Here is a 7,013-nt window from a genome sequence, read left to right as displayed (position 1 = left end):
TTCATCTGAATCATAACCAAGAAATTTCTGCAGTGAAAGTACCATGAGCCTGATTGTACTTGGTTTTGAAAAGGAAAATAAAAAAAAGCTTCTTCTCAATGATTTAATTATGAAACATGTTGAGAAGTTTGGAGCACAGTTGAAGGTTTTGAGAGCAAGAGGAGAACGGGAAAGGATTGCTTCTATTATTACATCTATTGTTTTCCTAAAACACGGTAAGCAGGACAAGTCCCAACATCTGTTTTAAATTCCTTTAACGTAAGCCTTTAATTACTAGTGAATCAAAATTTTATTATTTAAACTCTTATCTTTACTCTAATGTACAAGAGAAAGATTTTGATGGAGGATGAAAGATATGGAGGAAAAAGGGTTTGTGAGCATGGAGCTCCCAAATAAAATATTTCCCACTTTATTTTCTCATCATAATTCCTAGAACTACCCTAGACTATATTAGTATTGTCTGACTAATATTTTAATTACACTGTTGTACTTAAGTAGCATGAAGAGTACAAATGAAAAGTAAAGTTTACTCCCCATCCTACTGTTCATAATTAATGGCAAATTTTTGTTGTGTACCTTTCCAATCAAAAATAGAATATTTGAATGCTAAATAGACTGTTGCATTTGTTGATTAAATATTCATTACAAGCCCACAATAGTTTCAAAGAATGTTTTTCCAAGTATGCTTTTACTCAGACATACAGACATCAAACAATGTTCATTAATATTAAAAACCTGGCTAGTTTGCTGCATTAATTACAAAAGCTTGTGGTTTTGCTGCTTTCCCTTTGGAATTTTTTTTTTTTCTTTCAAAGTAACCTGAATACAGTAGAGGAAATGCATGGGAAGTGAGAGTCCAGAGCTGACTTAGCTTCTCTTGGCAGGATTTTTTTGCCCTGAAAGATACAGGATACCAGAAGAGTGTATCCTGCCTGCCTCCCAGGTCCTCCCACACCACTGGACTCATAACACCAAACACCACCACCTCTTCTCCTCTCAGAGCAAAGGACTCTTCAGTAGAGTCACATCTACCAAGAATCTCATAAAATGTTCATAATGGCAGCCACCGGATATCTCCTCTCCAGTAGTACTAACGGCCTGTCCTCAAATGCTCATTCCTCCTCTCTCCCACTGTTTCATTTATTGGACCACAAGGGCTATGTTGCCAGGGCATCTACTTCAGGGCCTCCCACTTCTGTCTTCCAGGGCCCTGAAGCTTGAGATTCTTCCAGGTGAAGAGGAAAGGGTGGGGTTCTGATCCTGTCAAAGTGGTCCTTGCTGCCTTCACTTGTTTAGACATAGCCTCTGGACAGTTCTCCTGTCAGGAGAAGTGGGAGTGACCAAGTTCCTAGCTAAGGGCTCCTCTGTGGCTGGGGGACCTCCCCTCACAGGTATTGTTTCCATTGTTACAATCTCATCTGTCTCAGCAACAAAGCATCTACTTCTGGGGCTCTAGTCTTTGCTACTTCATTGTTCCATCCTTTTCTGGGTAACTCTCAGCTTCCTTGTGACACACAGGTCCTAAAGCCTGAATGTACTATCGTTCAGTCATGTCCGACTCTTTGCAACCCCTTGGACTCTACCCCACGAGGCTCCTCTGTCTATGGGATTTTTCAGGCAAGAATACTGGAGTGGGTTGCCATTTCCTCCTCCAGGGGATCTTTCTGACGCAGCGATTGAAGCAGTATCTCTTGTGTCTCCTGCATTGGCAGGTGGATTCTTTACCACTGTGCCACCTGGGAAGCCCGAATAGCCCTAACCTATTTGATATTACATTCATCTTTTTGCATCTTATTGAATTCATTCATACCCTTAAGCACATGAAGGCTTTCCTGGTGGCTCAGTTGGTAAAGAATCTGCCTGCAGTGCAGGAGACCTGGCTTCGATCCCTGGGTCGGTAAGATCCCCTGGAGAAGGAAATGGCAACCCACTCCAGTATTCTTGTCTGGAGCATCCCATGGACAGAGAAGCCTGGTGGGCTGCAGTCCAAGGGATCACAAAGTGTCAGATACAACTGAGCGCATGACTGAGCACAGAGCCTTCAAGGGCGGCTGTGAAGATTAAATTCGCCATAGTGAAAACTGTAGCTGAACCACATCTACCTGGCTCTTGTCTGGAGTTTGCTGATTTTCACTGCCTCTTCCCCTCCCCAACACACTAGTCTAAGGATTAGAAGTTAGAGAGAGAGACCTTGATTCATTCTGGCTTCAAACAAGGACATTCATTCATTCAATAAATATTTACTGAGCACTTACTGTAAGCCAGATACTGTTCTAAATGCTAGAGATATCAAGGAAGATTCTTAATCCTCCTTAGCTTCCCCATAGTACAACTGAAACAAGAATGGAATGTTTACATAAGAATAGATGTTACTAACGGAGACATAGATACAGAGAATCCAAGAAATTGAAATTATTTGGTTGACAAGATACACTTGATCTCTGTGTAGATCATGTATCAGGCCACATGTGAAATCTCAGCCTCGATTTTAGATCCAGCACTCGGGAAACCATTTACATAAATCTACTGCCTTCAAAGTCTAAACCCCTTTGCTCAAGTCTCAAAGAAAGATAATATTTCCTCTCCTTACAGCTGAAATCCTATCTTACTCTGCCTTACTCTTACTTTGCAGGAGGCAAAGTTGATATAAAATCATCATGTATTATTTGGATGCTCTATAGCCTGTCTTTCTTTTCTTCCTACTTGATCTAAGAAAGATTTAAAAAAGATTTGTTGGTCTTCCATTTATAGTTATCTTTCTTTCAACTTCTACTTGTATTTGTATGCCTATTTTTATTGTTTGCTTTAATATATAATATATTTGGTTCATAAAGCTTTAGGGCAGCAGCTCCTTCTTTGTAGAACGAAACCATGGCCAAGAAAAATAGCTGTCTTGGTTCTGTTTAATGATTTCTGATGTGAATTATACTTTGATAATATTTTGATTCTTGCTTCCTTTATGTTCTCAGTTTTTAAAATATACTTATGCATCCTTTTCATTTTTGAGTCACATTTTTTATGTCTTTTTGAAATAGCATATAAATGAATTTTGTTTTCCATGAAATATTTTTCTTTAGGTAATACAAACACCAAAAAAATGTAAGACATCTTGGGTTACAAACTTTGTCTCTCATAATTTCTGTTGCTCCATTATATTCTCACATTTAAAAATTTTACATGTGAGAATACAGAGGTTTTTAAATGCCTTTATAGTAAACCTATTTTTGTCTGTCATGATGCTTCAGTTCACTCAGTCCTGTCCGACTCTGTGACCCCATGGACTGTAGCACTCCAGGTTTCCCTGTCCATCACCAACTCCTGTAGCCTGCTCAAACTCATGTCCATCAAGTCAGCCATTCAACCATCTCATCCTCTGTCACCCCCTTCTTCTCCTGCCTTCAATCTTTCCCAGCATCAGGGTCTTTTCCAATGAGTCAGTTCTTTGCATCAGGTGGCCAAAGTATTGGAGTTCAGCTTCAGCGTCAGCCCTTCCAATGAATATTCAGGACTGATTTCCTTTAGGATTGACTGGGTTGATCTCCTTGCAGTTCAAGGGACTCTCAAGAGTCTTCTCCAACACCACAATTCAAAAGCATCAATTCTTCAGTTCTCAGCTTTCTTTATGGTTCAACTCGCACATCCATACATGACTACTGGAAAAACCATAGCCTTGACTAGATGGACCTTTGTTGGCAAAGTAATGTCTCTGCTTCTTAATATACTGTCTAGGTGCTCACAAAGTAGTGATTCTGGAAGTGTGGTCTGAGGACCCATGGTGGTCCCTGAGACTATTCAGGAAGTTCATGAGGTCATAACCATTTTCGTAATATTACTAAGATATTCTTTTGTGGTGTCGACATTTGTACTAATGTGCAAAAGCAATGATGCCTTAGCAAGAATCAAGGCAGTGGCATCACTGTGCTATTAGTTATTGTATATTCTATTTAATGATAAGGGAAGGAACACAAGGTGTGTTCTGCAACACACCTGAGTATGATGACTGACTTGAGGAAAACAACGGGGGCAATTGTTTGAGTAGCAAACTGAACTACCCACTTCATGAAACACTCCTTTTCTCTTGAAAGGACAACTAAGAGACAAGCTATGGTAAATCAAACTTCAGTATTTGTCAGGCATTGTCTTTCAAATGGACTGAATGAAATTCATTTTCAGGAAAACAACTGACTCTATTTGTTGTCAATAATAACATTCAAACTCCCAAGTGAAACGTTAGAGCTCTGGAAAACTTTTAAATGACCACTGTGACCTTGTTAGCAATTTGTAGAAAAATCCAATGCCTGGATTTTTTGGATGATATCAGTGTTGATATTAACGAATGTGATCTTTAAAATTTGTATAATGAAATGTGTCACATTTGGAGATCTGTATAGCTCAGGGAAATAATATATTTTCAAATGATTAATGAATGAAGTTGTAATAATAATATATAGGTGGAGATCCACCCAAAGTGTAAGATAGATTAGTGGATTTGGCTATAACTGAGTATGAAAAGTTATTTAATATGATTTCAGTTTCCATATCACAATTAACCTTTAAAAACTACCACATTTTAAATTGGGGTGCAGTATTTTTAAAATATCCACAATTGTCTGAAATGGCTTATACTCTTTTTACCACTACATATCTGAGGGATGATAGCTATTTTTCACACACTTCAACGAAAATAGCATATTAAAACTAATTGAATGCAGAAGTAAATGTTACTGCTTCTGTCTTCTACTAAGTTAGACATTGAAGAGATTTGCAACAATATAAAATAGGGTCACTCTTTCCAGAATTTTCTTTGTTTTGGAAAATAGAGGGTTCTTTTCTCACAAAAATATACTTCTTATGTTAACATGAAATAGGATTAAAAAACTAAATGTAGAAATGTTTTTGTTAAACTCTAATTTCTAGTATCATAATTGTTGATAAATACAATCTATATATAAACAAAGTCCTTTGGGGTCCTGATTGATTTTTAAGAGTGTAAAGCCATTGTGAGACCAAGAAGTTTGAAAATGTTGTTATATAGTATGAAACATTACATGTTAAAAGTACTGCCAGAGTGTGACCAAAAGTGAGTCTTTCTATAGATTTTTGCATGAGTTAGCCACCTTAATCTATAAATCATTCTTTCTCTCAAGCATATCTCCTTGTGTGTATCATTTATTATTACTTGTTATTTATTTACTATCCTTTAGGGACACCAGCTATCCATGTTGAATCCCCATTTTCCATCCTCCTCATCCTCTCTGATCAGGTTTGCTTTCTTTTTTACTTTATTCTATGGATTTCAAGTCTGTTATCGTATTTTATACACCTCTTGTTGAAACTTATGTTGCGTTTTTATCCCGGCATTTTATCTCTTCTTGGCTTTCTATTTCTGTTTATTTTTTGCAAATAGTTTCCTGATAGTTTTTTTCTGGAATAAAATCTTATGAAAAAAGAGAACATTATTTTGGAAATTTAACTTTTCTCTGTCTTCTAAAAAATTATTATGTAATATTTCTTAGGTTCAGGCTGGATTTTCCTTTTGTCTTTGTTAATTTTTAATTAAGTTCTTTTAAAATTTGTTTTGTTTCTAAAAACACAGTGTTTGGCTGAGGTGACATTAGGCCTGCTCACCGCCTTTTCTGTGTCAGTCCCTCCAGTCCCCAAAGCCACAGCTGAAAGGTACAGTGACACATGGGAAAAAGTGAAAATGAAGGCGTTAGTCACTCAGTCTGGTCAGACTCTTTGCGACCCCATGGACTATAGCCTGCCAGAATCCCATAGAATTCCCCAGGCAAGAATACTGAAGTGGGTAGCCATGCCCTTCTCCAGGGGATCTTCTGACACTTAATACACTGACATTGTATTAAGTCTTAATTCAATTTCCAACGTCCTGTGAACTTTCCCCTAGTTGAAAACTACTTTACCAATAGTCCTTTTTTTTTCTCCACAATCTGATTCTTGGTCCTGTCAATCAATATTACGTCATGAGAAACTATAATTCTTGGCTTATACTTTATAATAAATATATTCCACTTCTACCCTACCTACAACCTTTTACTTAGGAGCTACAACTATGAGAATTAACTGTGTCATTACCATTACCCCTCATCTGCTTCCTCTAGGGATCCTTAATGTTAACCTATACCTCTGATGGGAATAATCTAATGGTTGAGAGCAAGGTTGATGAACAGAGTACTCAGGTTGCCTAAGAATTCATCACACCTTGAGATGCATTCTGAGAAATTTGTTTTCAATATAATTCAACCTGTCTACTTTTAGAGTCAGCAAAGATTCGCCTCCAGATATTGGCAATGGGTTATCTAACAGATTTAGTGTTCAGTGTTGATATGAGTTTTTTCTCTTTTTTCTGTTTCTTTATAAATACTGAAGTGGATATTGGGAAACAACATAGTAGAGACTAATAGACTCCACTTTGAAATTGTTGGCAATATTAAACCAGTCTCCAAGTTACTGTAACTCTGTATGTGTATGTGTGTGTGTGTGTGTGTGCGCACGCGCACGTGTGCATGCAGTCAGTCATGTCTGACTCGTTGTGAACCCCTGGACTGAAGCCCACCAGGCTCCTCTGTCCATGGAATTTTCCAGGCAAGAATACTGGAGTGGGTTGCCATTTCCTACTCCAGGGGATCTTCCTGACCCAGGGATTGAACATGCATCTCTTATGTTTCCTGCATTGGCAGGCTGATTCTTTACCGCTGTGCCACCTGGGAACCCTATGAAATAGTCCTACAGTTTCTTCTACTGAAAATACAGATCAAACTTCTTGTAGGATAAACAGGGTACCCGAACTTCCCCTTAAGGTGGCTGGGGCAATCACAATACGGATGACACCCAAGTAGACTAATATCAAGACTGGATCCAGGGTTTCAGAACTTTGAACAGTCTGAAGCAAATGGCACCAGGATATAAATATAAAAGTTGGGGGAAAGACTCTTGGGTCAAAGCAGAGAGCACTTAGTCATTAGTTCTTAGAAAGGAGCAAAGGTCCAGATATA

The sequence above is a fragment of the Bubalus kerabau genome, chromosome 4 (assembly GCF_029407905.1).
Source record: "Bubalus kerabau isolate K-KA32 ecotype Philippines breed swamp buffalo chromosome 4, PCC_UOA_SB_1v2, whole genome shotgun sequence".
Lineage (NCBI taxonomy): Eukaryota > Metazoa > Chordata > Mammalia > Artiodactyla > Bovidae > Bubalus > Bubalus kerabau.
The sequence above is the reverse complement of the archived record's forward strand: the minus strand, read 5'-3'. Positions refer to the sequence as shown.